This window comes from Artibeus jamaicensis, unplaced genomic scaffold, assembly GCF_021234435.1.
Source record: "Artibeus jamaicensis isolate MK-2021 breed Jamaican fruit bat unplaced genomic scaffold, CSHL_Jam_final contig_76, whole genome shotgun sequence".
NCBI classification, from domain to species: domain Eukaryota; kingdom Metazoa; phylum Chordata; class Mammalia; order Chiroptera; family Phyllostomidae; genus Artibeus; species Artibeus jamaicensis.
Genome location: NW_026521954.1, coordinates 4,108,384 through 4,124,172, shown reverse-complemented (window position 1 = coordinate 4,124,172; position 15,789 = coordinate 4,108,384). Strand labels below are relative to the sequence as shown.

Below are 15,789 nucleotides of genomic sequence, written 5' to 3'. Positions count from 1 at the left end.
AGTGTGAAGCTGGACTCCTTGCTCCCGAGATATGTCTCCTGAATTTTTATTTACCACATGTGGGTGTGGGACCAGTCTGCTCTGCATCTCCACCCCTCCTACCATTCTGGATAGAAGTGGTTTATTTAATTCCATAGCTGTCAGACTTCCATTTGACTCAATTTCTGACAGATCTGAGTGACGGTTGTTCTATATTTTAGTTATAATTTTGATATTGTTGGGCAAGGAGGCGAGTTGTGTTTACCTATGCCTCCATCTTGATCAGAAGTCTCTGGTCGTTTTTCACATTTACTGGATATTTCAATTTCTTCTCTTGTGAATTGCTTATTCATGACTTTTATTAGAGTACTCACACCCTTGTAGCTGCTTTATAGGCCTTTTGTTTCTAATGGGAATATGTATCTTCCTCCATATACATTGCAAACATTTTTCCCAGATTGTTGTGTTCCTCTGTTTTGTATATAGTGGGGTTTTTCTTCCCCCAACTATTCTGTGACAGAATATAAAATATGGTAGATTATATACTTTAAAGTTTTATGCTGAGAAACAGTTCTTTTTCATTATATCTACAATATTATACCAAATAATTGATAATTTATCAAGTAGTTTATTAAATGCAAAACTTACCAGTAGCCTGATTCTGCCCTCCTGGAACACAGGTTAGACTAAGAAGCCGAGCTGCCTCACTCACAATGTCAACATCCAACCCTGTAATAACTCGTTAGAGAGTTGACGTTAATGGTAAAGGTACACATTTGCGTCATTGTGTTTTACAATTTCCAAAGAACCTTCACAAATATTAGATTGTAAAATGAGAATCTTATAGATCTGTAAACTCACCCACTGTGGGTTTCTCCCCGCTACCTCTATAAAGGAATAAGAGATTAATACATCTAAAGCACAAAAGATTGTTGCTACTGTGTTAGTGTTAGTGGTTAACACTTTTATGTTTAACATTGGTTCTTAAAGTGCTTTAATGTATCTATACTTCTAATCAAGATTGAAAGCCTTAATTAAATAATTTTACATTATATACTACACACACTGTTTTATTTTATTTTTTTATTGTTGTTCAAGTACAGTTTTCTTCATTTTTCCCTCACCACTCCCCCCTGCCCCACCCACCCCCCACCTCCCACCCTTAGTCCTACCCACCCTTGGCTTTGTCCATGGGTCCTTTATACATGTTCCTTGATGACCCTTCCCTTTCTTTCCCCTGTGAATCCCCTCCCCCCCTCTGGTTACTATCAGCTTGACACATTATTTTTTTTAATGACAGAATCCTTTATTTCAAGGAGCTGCTCTACCAGGAAAGCAGGAGCAATATACTTTTTAAAAACAATAAATAACAGCCTTAGAAAAGATGGTTTTGATTTAACTTGTATGTAGTTTTCTTTTATTGTATGAAATACACACTTGTATATACTTTATATGAGCAACATATTTTCTTTTTTTTTCCCATTAATATTATCCCCAATCCCTTCCCTAAAGTCTGAGGAAAGGCCTTTTAAGGGTCTACAACAGCAAAAGTTAGTGACATTTATTGAACATTTACTATGTGCTACTGCACAGTATTGAATGTTTTATATGGATTATTTTATTCAATTCCCCAGCAACTCTCTGTGGGAGTTACTATTGATATTCCAGTGTCACAGACAAAGAAGATAAGGTATAAAGCAGTCAAATAATGTGCTCAAAACCACACAGTTAATAAAGAGTAAAGCTAGGCTTCACAACCCAGAAAGTCTAAGGCTCCACCCTCAGACTGTGTAAGAACTTGTGTCAGGAAGGATCATCTATAAAAGAATAACAGTAGCAAACGTAAATGCAGCCCTTACTATGAGCCAGACGCACACCGCTGTGACTCGAGGCTTCTCACAGGCGGCACGGCTGGCATTTTGGGCTAGGCAGACCTCTGTGTGTAGGGACTGTCCTGCACATTGCCGGATTAGCAGAAGATGCCAGTAACCACCGTCCCTCAGTGTTGGCAACAACAACAACAACAACAAACGTCTCCAGATCCCACTGGGCACCCCTGCGAGGACAGAATAGCTCCCAGCTGAGAAACGCTGTGCTAAACGCTTTATGTGCATTAAGTCATTTAACTCTCAAAACAACCCTGGGAAACACTCCGTATCGTCAATTTGCTGGCTTCAGACCAGTTCTATTCCAGGTAATCTAATTGAAAGTGACTATAAAAGACAATTTATAATCTCAGTCAGCCTAATTACTTCTACTGTGGTACTTGCAGATAAACCATCTACTTTGGCAACACAGCGACGCTTGGATTAACCCATTTGGGGGGGGATAATCTCTCATCACTGAGGTCTGCCTGAGTATGGAGAGGGTTTGAGGAAGTCCCAATGGCCTCATTCACTTTGAGATTGTTCAACAAGTATTCACTGAGCACCCGCACAATGACACACAGCCCTCTGAACCCCAGAGATGAAGTCGCAAATGAGGCGGTGTCTCTGCATTCACACTCCAGTGGGAAGGTACGTTCCAGAGGCAGACAGTAATCAAATAGTGACCATAGCTTAGTTTCAGCTAGTATTAAGTGTTCTGAAAAAAAAAATAAGGCAGAGAATGATGTGCTAACAGAGAGTCAAGCAGGGCCCATGTTGGTTTAAACAAGGATGTTAAAGAAGACCTTGTATGATTCCATTTATAAGGCACGAGAGAAAAGGCAAAACCACAGGGGCAGAAAACACGTCAGTGATTGGCCAGGGGCTGGAGGTGGAGGGAAGGATTGACTACAAAGAGGCTGGAGGGAATTTTTAGGGTGATGCAAATGTTCCGTATCTTGATGATGGTAGTGGTTACGCAACTGTAAGCATCAGTCAAAACTCTAGAACTGTACATTAAAATGAATGGGTTTTATATAGGTAAATTATAACTCAGTAAACATAATTCCTTCTCTCTCTCTCTCTCCACCCACACACACACCACACACACACACACGGAGGCTTTTTTGCTGTTTTAGAAACAGATGTTGTTGAGAAAGGGGCTGGGATGTTGTTTCTGAGGCTGGGAGTGTGGACTAAAGCCTGAACTTAATTGAAGAGCATTCCAGAGGGAGCATCCGTCAGGTCAGGTCAGCGGGAGACTACAGTGTTGCCCCTGCTTGCCTGCAGTGGCTGTGGTGACATTGTCGAAAAGAACCCCAGGGCATGAGGGCACACAGGAGGTCCCCCCTTTAGCACCCAGGTCAGCCAGGCCAACCTGGCAGGCGCAGCCAGGCCAACCTGGCAGGCGCAGCCAGCCCCTCAGTGTACCAGGAAAGGTGGTCAGCATTGCTCAGACCACAGGCTGCGGTTCACTGAGCCACCTTCTCTGTTCATCGCCCCTCCAGGGAGCATCTGGTTTGATCTGCCACCTCTGTGTTCTGCATGCTCACTGGGCAGAGTTCACCTGAGGCCTTTGCACACGGGCCTTTTCCTCCGAAGCCCATACATGTCTGCTCTGCCTACATCGTCCCCACCCCATCACCTGAGGCAAGATCTTGTTTTCACTAACAAAACCCGCTGCACTGTGATAGCAGCTGTGCAGGAAAGAACCCAGTGGGGCCACTTTCCTTTAAAGGCACATGAGACAGGCTTGTCTGCCCAGCCAGCACATTCAGAGACTGGGGGAAAGGGTGCCGTAGGCGTGGGGGACAAAAAGGGAAACCAGCCTGGAATGGATTCCTAGGACCACTGTGGCATTTCCAACTCTGGAAACAAAGTTTCTGACAATTAACTTGCCATTGAAATGCATTATCATGTTACTTCTACCTATAAAGAGACAGAAAAACACAATCAAAATATTCTTCATGATACTGGAATATAACAACCCAGCTCTAAGAAATCCAGGAAAATCAGTTGTTCAGAGTCTGAAAATATTCCATGCAATATGCCCAGACTCAGATAAAAAGAACCAGAGGCAACAAGAGGGTGTTTGAGCCTTAAATTATGAAGGCATTCCATTCTCCTTCCTTCCATCCCCAAGAAACTCAAGAAATAGCATTGCTTAGACTCAGAAGGGCCCTCTTGTTGCAGCTCATCCTTCTCTGAGATGGGACCTCTTGAACCTAATACTCTTAGATTCTAGGCAATTGATTTTACTCTATTTCCTAAAGAGTCAAAGGTTGTTATATGCCAGCAGCATGAAAAATGTTTCAATTGGGCTTTTCTTTTTTCTTTTTTTTTGGGGGGGGGTCTCTTTAATACCTGTAATCTGTGAGTAATATTGTTTCTTGATTTTCTTGGGGATGGAGAGGAAGAGAATGAAATACTTGTTTTCTTTCCTCTTTCTGTTCCTTAGACCGTGGGCTCTGCGACTGGCTTCGAATGCATGTGGTGCATGCCACCCTCAGCTCACTCACTGTTTTTCTAGCTCAGGTCAGCTGCTTGCTACACTGCCAGAATCTCCCCTCAACAATTCTGTGCTAAGTATAGTCACTGAATGTAGAATGCAAGTGTGAACACGAAGGGATGTGTGCTTTTTAAAAAGAGGAACGAAATGGAGGAGGAAGAGGAAGCGTCATGATCGATAAGAACTTTTCAGTTGACACTTATCTGTCTGATTCATCTTCGTTCCATCCCCCGTAACAAGTAGCGCCACGCCTTCTGTGCCGCAGGCCTCTTCATGATACTTGGTGAATGTTGCTGAATGAATATTCTATAAGCAAACCACCAGCACAGTGGAAAAACCTGAATGCTCAACCTTGTAGAATGGCAATAAGCATTGTCTGAGAACATTAAAATGAAAGACAGATTGAGTCGTTCCTCTCTGTTAGTGAATCCGGAGGTGATATGTCAAATGTGAAGATATGTCCTAGAACATTCGAACTTCTAAGAAATCAACATCAATAAGTACTCTCGTGATTTTTATTTTTAAAAAGCAAAGCAAGTGTGTCGAGAGGGTGAAAGAATTATTTTAATGCATGGAAATAAATACAAGTACTTTCTGTTCACCTCTTGCCTTGTAAGTGTCTGGAATCCTAAATTAAGGACGCTCTAGAGTTTCCTAAAACTGGTAGTATAACATTATAAATTTGAGGAAAGGTCCTGTTTATAAATGTTATAATGCTCATGGGGAAAAATAACCATACTGTAATAGTTATTTCTCAAGGCCTCACAGGTCTTTCCTTTCTCCCTCCCTCCCTCTCTCCCCCGCCCCTTCCTTCCTCCCTCCCTTCCTTCCTTCACCCAGTGTTTATGACTGCCTCACGTCATAGATCTCTCAGCTAGTCGGGGAGAGGGACCAGTTAGCCAACGTTTACAGCCCATCATGTGGCTCTTTCCATGGTCATGGGAACCTAGAGGAGGAACACACTCAGCCTGGAAAGTCTGGGATGAAGTTTGTCAGAGGAGTGACCCTTGAGCTGAGGCTTGAGGGGTTTGTACAATCAGAGATTGTAAAGGCAGGGCCCTCCAGATGGGGAAACCTAGTTAGAGGTATAATCATGAGAGAAATCGGCCAGAATGAGCACAGGCCCAGAGAGGGAGAGAGGGGTTCGGTTATGAGGAATCTCACGACCCTGTTTAGATGTTTGAACTTTACCCTGAAGGCAACAAAGAGTTGTAATAAGCAGTGTCCTGGGGGATGAACAAAATTAGGTTGGTATTTTAGAAAGTTTAGGGGGACTGGCAGAGACTGTTTAGATTTGTTTTACAAAAACCTTTTTTTTTTCCATCAGAGAGTGAGGACTGATTACAAGCCTACTTATGAATGGGTGGATGAAAAGAGGTTCAGGAGAGAACACACTTTCCTTCCCTATGTCTCAGTGCCGTATAGAGCAGCGTGTTGGGTTTTTAAATTTGGCTTTATTTGTCACTTGTTCACCTTATCTCAGTCATACTGTTTTGGCATCCACAATGACAGTCCCCTAAAAGCTGGAGTCAGCGTCCACAAATCGCTGATCGGTGACCACAGAGTGAGCGCCCAAGCAGCGCTGTGGCCCAGGACCCTCCAACTCATAGCCCCTAAGTCTGGGGACTGCTGCCTGGCCTGCCGGAGGCCACAGTGTTACCATCAGTGGGACCAAGCAGACCGTGTGTGGGGTCAGCCAGCAGGGTTCTGCTCGGGAGTAAGCCTGACAAGGCCACGTGTGATACGGTGGTATGCCCTGCTCTGGGGGTGGGCAGACCTGCGATGCCTGACTCTGCCATCCCTGCTCTCAAGCACTGCTGGGCACCTGTGCTCCGAGGGGGCCTTGCTAAAGGCCTTAGAAAGATTCCAGTTCCTGAGATCTAGGTCACCTGTTATTGTGGACAGAATTTATTTTAGATTTCATTGTGTTTTCATATTGTAAGGCAGTTCTTAGGTAGATGCTCTGGGGACTAAAAGGAGTGACCTGGCAGCGGGCTTATTATGACCTTTCCTCCACGTGGAAAGAGACTCCCACGAGAAGCAGGGGCACTGTGTCAGTACCCAAAGTCCCAAGACTGGGCTGGGACTATGCCATACCCCTCTGACCAGAACTGAGACTTGAACAAGAGTGCAGATGAGGCTCTTAGCCTTGGTTGTGATTGGGACAAACTTGATAGCTCCTATGTGAAGGACAGAAAGGTGACCCCACCATGTGGAGCAAGAAAGGGAGCCAAGAGGGAAGAGGTCTAGGCAGATTGCCTGCAAACCTACACCTGCCCTTCGGGGATGGAAGTTTTTTTCCTGGAAGAATGAAAACTGTAGAAGAATACCTGAACAAATGAATGGTGTTATGGCTGTTGCTTATAGTTCATTTTGAAAAGTCAAGTTCAGCTTGGCTACAGTAAAGAAAACCCATGAGCTCTGGCCAGTGTGGTTCAGTGGGTTGGAGTGTTATCCTATAAACCGAAAGGTTGCAGGTTCAATTCCTGGTCAGAGCACGTGCCTAGGGTGCAGGTTTGTCCTCTGTTGGGGCTCATGTAAGAGGCAACCCATCAATGTTTCTCTCCCTCTCTCTCCCTTCCTTCCCCTCTCTCTGAAGTCAATAAGTATGTCCTTAAGTGAGAATGGAAAAAGAAAGAAAGAAAGAAAGAAAGAAAGAAAGAAAGAAAGGAAGGAAGGAAGGAAGGAAGGAAGGAAGGAAGGAAGGAAGGAAGGAAGAAAGAGGGGGAGGGGAAGGAAGGAAGGAAGGAAGGAAGGAAGGAAGGAAAGAAAGAAAGAAAGAAAGAAAGAAAGAAAGAAAGAAAGAAAGAAAGAAAGAAAGAAAGAAAGAAAGAAAAAGAAAAAACAAAGCCCAAGAAACCATTTTTTTCCTTGAGGGGAACAAGTTACCCTGGGAAACCAAAAGAAACCAGAGTGAGACTTTGAGGTGCACTTTCTGGGGACAAATTTTGACTTGGATTTTCTTGGCTACCTGTTTTTTTCCATCCGGAAATTCTCCTTCCAGGAGTCTGATCTGTTCACATCTTTTAAAGCTATATTTTAATAGGAAGCTGTTTGTGTCCAAACATAGATAGCAGCAGGACTGTTTAAAGTAATCCTAAACCCTCTAAAAGAGATCCCACTTCTGGGACCCAGATTTTGACATTAGATACTGTACATAATGATATTTGAGCCTTTAATCGTCCCCACCCACACATCTGGTAATCAGAGCAGAAAACGAAAAGCCATTGCTTTATTAAGAGCATCTACACATAAGCATGATAAAGTTCTGTTCCCTACCTGTCAGTACTGCTCTTCAACCACATGAAAACATTGTTAACTTCACCACCATCATTATTACCAATTAAAACTGAGCACTCACAAAGGACATGGTATTAGCACTAGCTTTGAAGTTATCAATCACCAAATTTTAGGTTCATTATTCCATTTCTGATTACTGCTGTATGTTTCATCTCAGGGAAAAATATTAAGACTTTCACAGCACTTATTGATCCATCATTACTCTCCTATTCAGTGGGTCCATTTACGGGCCAATTTGTAATATCTCAGCATAAATTCTTGGCTGTGAATTCTTCTTCAATATATTTCCAGAATGAGAGATGAAAAATAACTATTTCAAATTCTAATTTTAAAAATGGGCTGTAATTTAAACCTTATTCATATGTCTAAGTCATAAGACTCTGTTGTAGGATAAATTGTATAAAAGTACTTTGGCCATTACACAAAAAGAAATACAAGCTACGTTTCCTTTGTGAAGTCACCCATCCATTCAAAAAACATTTGTTGAGTGTCTAATATGTGGCAGACAGAGGAAGTAACAGACACTGGAGATGTAACAGTGAACTAAACTGTCAAGTTTCTGCTCTCATGGAGCTTGTATTACAGTGGAACTAGAGACATAAATAGATGTATGTCAGGTAGTACTAAGTGTGAGGAATAAGGGGGAGTTGCAGGCTTACAAGGATAGCCAGGAAAGCGGACATGAAGGAAAAGGGAAACAGTCGTGTGGACAGCTAGGAGCCTTCCAAATAGAGGCCCATACATGCGAAAGCTTGGCTGGCAAGCGTTTGGTGTGTTGGCAGAAGAGAAAGGAGCCCAGTGTGGAGAACAGCCTGAGAGCAAGCAAGGTAGGAGCTGGGGCCAGCAGCAGGGGGCCGTTCACAAGCAATGTTTTATTTGATTTGCTTTTATTAAGGGGTGGATCAAATAAACTGAAAATACGCATTAGTAAATCAAAGAAAATAGATTTTAGGACAATACAACCAATGTATTTAACATTAAAAAAGGCAAAGGTTGTAGGGGAAATCCTGTTTCTTAAATTATGATTCTTTCTTTTTGTTACCGCAATTGTAATGTGATTTGATTGTAATGATTTTCTAGTCTTTCTCACTATGAGCCCCATAGAAAAAGACTGAGTAACATTCCAAAACTGAACAACAAATGAGGGGTGGGGGGACTATGAGAAGAATGTCCTTTGGTGTTAATGTTCATAAACAAATGTTAACACTGAAAAGGCAAATGAGGGTTACAAAATAGTATCAAATTCCAAAAATTTAGGCTATGGATTTAGATACCTACCTTTTGTACTTAAAGACAATGCTACTGCCTTCAGTGGTGTGTCTTGGTTGGTTGGGCATAGTCCTGTAAGGCTAAAGTTCACTGGTTTATTCTTGGTCAGGGCACCTGCCTCAGTTTCTTGTTTCTCCCAGTCCAGGCCCATAGGAGAGACAACTGATTCTCTCTCACAACAATATTTATTTCCCTCTCTTTCTCCCTCCCCTCCCCTCTGTCTAAAAATGAATAAAATATTTAAAAAAATTGAAGACTATGCTACTGAAATAATTTTTATCTATGCATGCAGGTGATTACAAAGGTGGAAGGGGAGTCTCTTCCACTTGGCTCTGATGAAAGAGAGGAAGGAAGGAAGGAAGGAAGGAAGGAAGGAAGGAAGGAAGGAAGGAAGGAAGGAAGGAAGGAAGGAAGGAGGAAGGAAAGCAAGAAGAAAGAAAGAAAGAAAGAAAGAAAGAAAGAAAGAAAGAAAGAAAGAAAGAAAGAAAGAAAGAAAGAAAGAAAGAAAGAAAGAAAGAAAGAAAGAAAGAAAGAAAGAAAGAAAGAAAGAAAGAAAAGAAGGAAGGAAGGAAGGAAGGAAGGAAGGAAGGAAGGAAGAAAGAAAGAAAGAAAGAAAGAAAGAAAGAAAGAAAGAAAGAAAGAAAGAAAGAAAGAAAGAAAGAGAAGAAAGAAAGAAAAGAAAGTGTGTCCCCCACTCTTATGGAGCTCTCAGTGGTAGATTTTGCAATGTATCTCCTTCCTGACTGTGACAGTTTTAAATGTGCCCTTCCGCTTTACTTTGAACTAGCAGTCTGTTTCAATGCTTCACTGTTTTACATTATGTTGCTTTTTCTAACCACTTTCTCAAGGAGGGGGGTACAAAATAGATCCCCTGACCACCTTAGATTGCTGCCACAATTTGGCTGTTATTCTGATAGTGACTTGATGCATCAGTCTTCTGGACCACCTACTTGGATTTTCATTATGAAGACATACTGAAAATGTCCAGAGCAAATGTCATTAGTGGATGGTGGAGAATGACCACATTCAACCCTTGCAAACAGCATGCGTCTAGCTCAGAGTAGCAAACACCGAATCTGTACATAATGAACACGTGCATTACTTGGTGAACCAAAAGTAGGTGGACATTTTATTTACACCTCACTGTGAGACACACTAGGGAAATCCCTGTCCTCCCTAATTCACCACCAGCTTCTTGGGGAAGGAACCTTGGCTGTTTTGCTCAAGTCTGATTATGAGTTAACGTATATAAAGTGCTTAAGATTTGTGCTTAGCATATGGACGATGAGTAAATTATGTGCTGAGTTATTCTCAGCACTTAGTATACTGTATAGTAGGAGTTTAATACATGTTGGCTAGAGGAGTGAATTAAGCAATCTACTTTTGTAGAATTCTAGTATCCCGCCACTGGAAACCGATCATGATGGACAGTTGGGGATCTTAATTGCTGTGGCACAAACCCGTACCTGGAGTATAATAATAATCAGATTGTTGCAAGGGGAAGGATTGCGGGGGGCCGGGAAAGAGAGGCGACTCTTAGTGAGTTTCCCCAAAGCTCTGGAATGATACAGTCCTGTTCACTGAAGGATCAAAACCCACGGCCCGCTGTCTGATCGCCTTCCAGCCCTGCAGAGGGACCTTTTCCCAAACTTCCAACCCCAGGAATTCCCCATTCCCAGTTCGAAGGGGCGGGGAACAACCGGCTCTTTGTCGGATTCACCGCGCCCCGCCCCCTCCCGCAGAGCTCCGCCCAGACTGACGTCCCCCTCCCCCTCAGGGGCTTGCCAAACCTCAGCCCGGGTACCCCCTATCCGCTCTTCTCCCCTGCCCTTCCCCAGGCCCCTGCGGTCCGCGGGCACTGAGCGGCGGAGAAGAGAAACCGCCGACCCAGAGGTGGCGGCAGCCTCCGGGGCACGCGGCCCGCCAGGAGGGGGCGGGGCCTGGGCGAGGGGGCGGGGCGGGCCCGCCGCCCGCGCGCGTTGGGACGGAGGGGCGAGCTGTCCCCGACCCCCCACCCGCGAGCCCGCGGGCCACCTCCGCGTTGCCCTCAGAGTTCGTCGGCGGGGCTTGGTGCAGCTTCACGGAGGGAGAGTGGCCCGCCCCGAGCCGGCCGGCGCTGGGGGTGAGGCTGCCAGGAAGGGGTTGGGGGCGCCCGAGGGGCCGAGCATCCCTCTCCGCCACCCACCGACCCCCGTCCCCCGCCTGCCCTCCTCCTGGCGCCGGGCCACCCCGTCCCGCCGTGACCCCCAGCCACCTAGGAAGACCGAGGAGGTAAGTGCGACTTCCTCTTTAGTGTGGGGAGGGGACCCAGGCGGAGCAGCCGGGCTACGGGCCCGCACCCCGCCCACGCGACCCTCTTCCCGGTCCTCCGCGGCCGGGTCCTACTGGGCCCTCAGGGAGGCGGCCCCGGGACAGCTCTGCCCCAAGGGGTGGGCCAGGCGGGCAGTTCCCCAACTGCATCCGGGGCTCGAACCCGGGCCAGGCCTCCCCGCCCTTGGAGCTCTGGAGCGCTGTCTGGGCCACCCTGGACTTGTGCAAAGTTCTGGACGCGGTGTCGGAGGCGAGCCTGCCGAGGCTTGGACCGCTATCCAGAATCTTGCCCTTCCCGGTACTGTTCTGCTAATAAACAAACTGAAAACCATTTCAGATTTATTTCAGATTTTTTTCCCCATTGCCCGCAGACTGTCATAATCTAAGTTTTGATTTTAAGTAACCACTGCATTCCAGAGTGTGGAGAATCAGAAAGGGAATTTATTTCCATAAAACCCCGCATGCCTGGTTGAAACTTTGTCTTTTGAGCATTTCATTGCATACTTCTGGATCAAAAGCTAGGAAGGAAGTTTGCTGTATCAAAGAGTAAAGTATTACTGCCATCTTTTATTGTTCTGTTTGATTTAAAAAAATACATTTGAACGGTTGGTACATTCGCAAAATTCAAAGGGTACAAAAAGGATAATATATACAACGTTTCTCTCCCCTCCCACCTGTGCACCCAGCCAGCCAATATTACCACTGTTTTGCGTAGCCCTCCAGAGATTATGTATATGCAAATGCACTTTTAAAAACCGAAAACTGTCATATGTTAGTAAAGTTCCTTGCAGGGACTGGTGCCCAATAAATGTTTATTCTCCCTCCACTTAGAAAACAGTTTAATAAGTCTTTTTAGTTATTAGACCACTGAATAAACAATGACTTTTTCTGGTTTTAAGCCTTTGTAAATTTAACTATATAGTGAATATGTATGTTCTATTGGCTTGCTATAACTATGTGAATGCCTTTACACAAAAAAGAACACAATATTTTTGGGTAATCAGCAGGTATGTAGAAATCAATATGAAATTGTAGGGAGATAGGTCTTAATATATACAGTGGTTAGTTCCAAAAATGATTTGAAGCAACTTGGTGAATTTTGCTTCACCATAGGGTGAAGCAAATCTAAATGAGGAAAGTGAGGCAAAACAGAAAAAAAAATTTAAAAAAGAACACAAAGTCAATGGGAAAAGATAATACTAAGTGTGTATTATAAGATTGTATGATGGAGTTGACATCTTTAAAAAATCCCTACAGAAAATAATAAATGTTGGACAAGTGTTTTTCAATAAAGGGCAATAATAAAACTCTAAAGATACACTCTCTGAAGATTTAATTTGATCCATTCATAACATTTAAAATGATCTAGAACAGTATTTCCCAACCTGTGTCCTAAGAAATGAGAAAATGATAGTTTATTACTTAAAGTAAGATTCTAAGTTCAAATAAGCTTGTGATAGCTAGATTAAACCAGTTTCAATACTTATTACTCTTTCTTGTCAAATGTTCAAGATTACTCTTTTAAAATGGAATATATTTTGTAACCTTTTCCCAATTTGTTTGACTATGGCACACAAATTGAGAACTACTGAACTTACAGAAATGGATGGATTGCCTCTTCAGGGGGTTCTTCATGAGACTTGCCTGCAGCTGAGGTCTGATGGGAATTGGAAAGCTAAGAGTTTGAGGCTACCCGGTTTGGTAAGAACCAAAGTGAAGCTAATGTAAAAGTCAGAATTTTAATATACTATATATTAAAGGTAAAGGCTACTTTTCCCCTGAATTCTTTCATAGTTATTGTTCTGCAAGTTGCCTATTGGATCAAATGACCTCTAGGACTTTTTCCTGTTCAGTGTTTCATGGGTATTCTGGGTCCTGAATTAGACGAGGTTTAGGCAAATAGAATTTCTTCAAGAATGACTTCTCAGGTTATTCTCAGGTATGAATATGTGATTAACATGTTCTTTTCATCACAAATATTATTGATACTATTAATTTACTACCAAACTCTAGAGTTTTGTAGTGGTAAAAGGTCTTAGAAAACATGCTGATAGTAGAAAGTAATTTGGAACCAGAAAATCTGGGATTCCACCACTGATGTGCCAGGTTGTTTCCAACAAGTTTATGAACCACTCTGAATCTGTTTTCTTATTTGTAAGATTAGAATAATGACAGCACCCATTTCATTCAGTAGATGTTGAGAGAGGAATAGGTATTGGGCAGTAGAGAAACAGCTTTAAGGGTGATAATAAATAATGTATGGAGAATCTTTTAGTTCTGGCCAGTGTGGCTTAGTTGGTTAGGCATCATCCTGCAAAACGAAAGGCCAAATGTCTGGATTGCAGGTTCAGTCCCCTGGCGGGGCAATAGATGTTTATCTCTCATATCAGTGTTACTCTCCTTCTTTCTCCCTCCCTAACCCTCTCTCTAAAAATAAATAAATAAAATTTTTTAAAAAGAATATTTTACTGTTCAAATATTTTCCTGATTGCAGATGACAAGAGTTTGGAGGTCAATGTTCTTGGTTCCGGAGTTTCAGCCACCAAGTAGTGAGAACTGAGAGAGTGAGGGATTAGTAAAAAAATGTATCTGGATCAATTCAATTCCTATGTTTGGATTTTGAGAGTTTGGATAATGAGGGACACTTCTATAGGAAAGCATTCTATAAATGATGTAGTGCTATACAAAATGTTACTATTCTGAAGATAAATGAGGGTCAGAGCTATTCAGTGTCTTCACTCCATTTATGAGAAAGGATTTTGTTGAGTATATCAGGTAGGGTAACTTATGTGGTGGTAACAAAGGACCTTCACACCTTAGTGGTTTAAAACAACCAAGGTTTATTTGTCAGTCACAGTACACGTCCAGTTAAGGTCGGCAGGACAGGTCGTCAGTCCCAGGTTGTCACAGACTCCTCAACACTGCTTGCACCGTTGTTAAGGCAGGGAAAGAATTTGTCAGGAACATATATGTTAGACTAAAAGAGCAGACCAAAAAAAAGAAGAGTTTGGGTTCAAACTTTACAGTGTATGGACTGCCATTCCAAGCTGGTCTTTTTTTTTAAGATTTTATTTATTTATTTTTAGATAGAGGGGAAGGGAGGGAGAAAGAGAGGGAGAGAGACAGCAGTGTGTGGTTGCCTGTTGCATGCCCACTACCAAGGACCTGGCCTGCCACCTGGGCATGCACCCTAGACTGGGAATTGAACCAGTGACCCTTTGATTCACAGGTTGGCCCTCCACCACTGAACGACACCAGCCAGGGCCCAAGCCATTCTTATACTCTTGTTGCTGTATAGTTGAGCAGTCTCCTTAGGGTCAACTGAATCTTCAGGCTCACAAAACTGTGGTCACCTTGTTCACTCAGAAGAATATCAGACAAGAACTGCTGATTACCAGTGAGGCAGCATCCCAGCTGCTCATCAGCAGTTGTGCTCCTTACAACAACCCATGCAAGCAGTCCATGTAGCTGTCTGGGAGATAGCCTTTCACGTGGACCCTCGAGTGGCAGGAGACAGACTTTCGCCTTGAAAATCTCAGGTCCCACGAAGACGGTATCTCTTATACAATTCCATAGACTTAGCTTCCAGGGTCCCTGAAAGACATAGGCCAGTTACAAGAGCATCACACTTAGGAAAGTCAAAACTATGGCTTCCTATCAGGTATTTATAGTTTATGTATAGTTCCTCTGAGTCTAGAGGCAAATTTAATCATCATTTTTACTGTGAACAGTGTTGCCTGGTAATGAAAGTAGCATACCTCCTTCCACCAGAGCTAAAAGTCTTAGTTAACCAACTGAAGGTCAAATGCAGAAAACGAAAAGATTTTTAACTCTGCTCATACTTGTATTACCCATAGGATCTTCTAAAGGACCATTATCTATAGTCCTTTTCATTTGGGAAGTATTCAATAATATACCTTTTGCTTCCTTTGACATAGTGTGTTTTAACTCTTTATGATGGAAAAAGTATGAAACAGGAAGAGGGGTTAAGAGGAAGGTAAGGATGGAAAGGTAGACAAAAGCTACTAGATTGTTAAAAACACTGAATTCCACACTAAAGATCTTGGCTTTTATGTATTTTTGCAGTGATTGAGAACAAAAAAATGGAACTTTTTTTTCTCGAAAAAAAATTTTTAATTGTTGTTCAAGTACAGTTTTCTGTCTTTTACTCCCATCCCAGCCCGCCCCCGACCACACACAAAAATGTAACTTTTAAGTAAGACTGATATAGCCAAGAACTGCACTTTGGAAAGTTGCTTTGACTGCAGTGTAGAGAGTGGATGAGAGGGGATTTTGACTTGAGGCTAGTTGGCTCGTTTCCACTTAATATTTGCCTTTCTTTGGGGAGGTATTTCTATAATAGGCAGGAAAAAGGAGTACTCAATTCTGAGCTCTACAGGAGTTTAGAATTGCTGGATACATTCAGCATGGTCATTTGGAGGGGCCTGAATTAGCTTGTCCTAAATTTATTACTCCCACCCCCAGTGGAGATTGGGAGTTTGGGAGGACTACCCCTGAACTGTCTCCTTAGGTTCAATTAAATGCTGGAAGTTCTGG

General features: G+C 43.0%; 1 protein-coding gene across 3 annotated transcripts in view; it reads left to right on the top strand.

The window, feature by feature from the left end:
- The first annotated feature begins 10,740 nt into the window (after positions 1–10,740).
- The window catches only part of KLHL5 (kelch like family member 5), a 67,875-nt gene continuing 62,826 nt past the window's right edge, over positions 10,741–15,789 (top strand). Inside the window, exon 1 of one of the 3 annotated variants that reach the window (XM_037138011.2) lies at positions 10,741–11,193. The gene's annotated coding sequence lies outside the window, so the exon portion shown is untranslated. The remainder of the gene's footprint in view (positions 11,194–15,789) is intronic. The other 2 variants (XM_037138010.2, XM_037138009.2) reach the window with 2 other exon arrangements.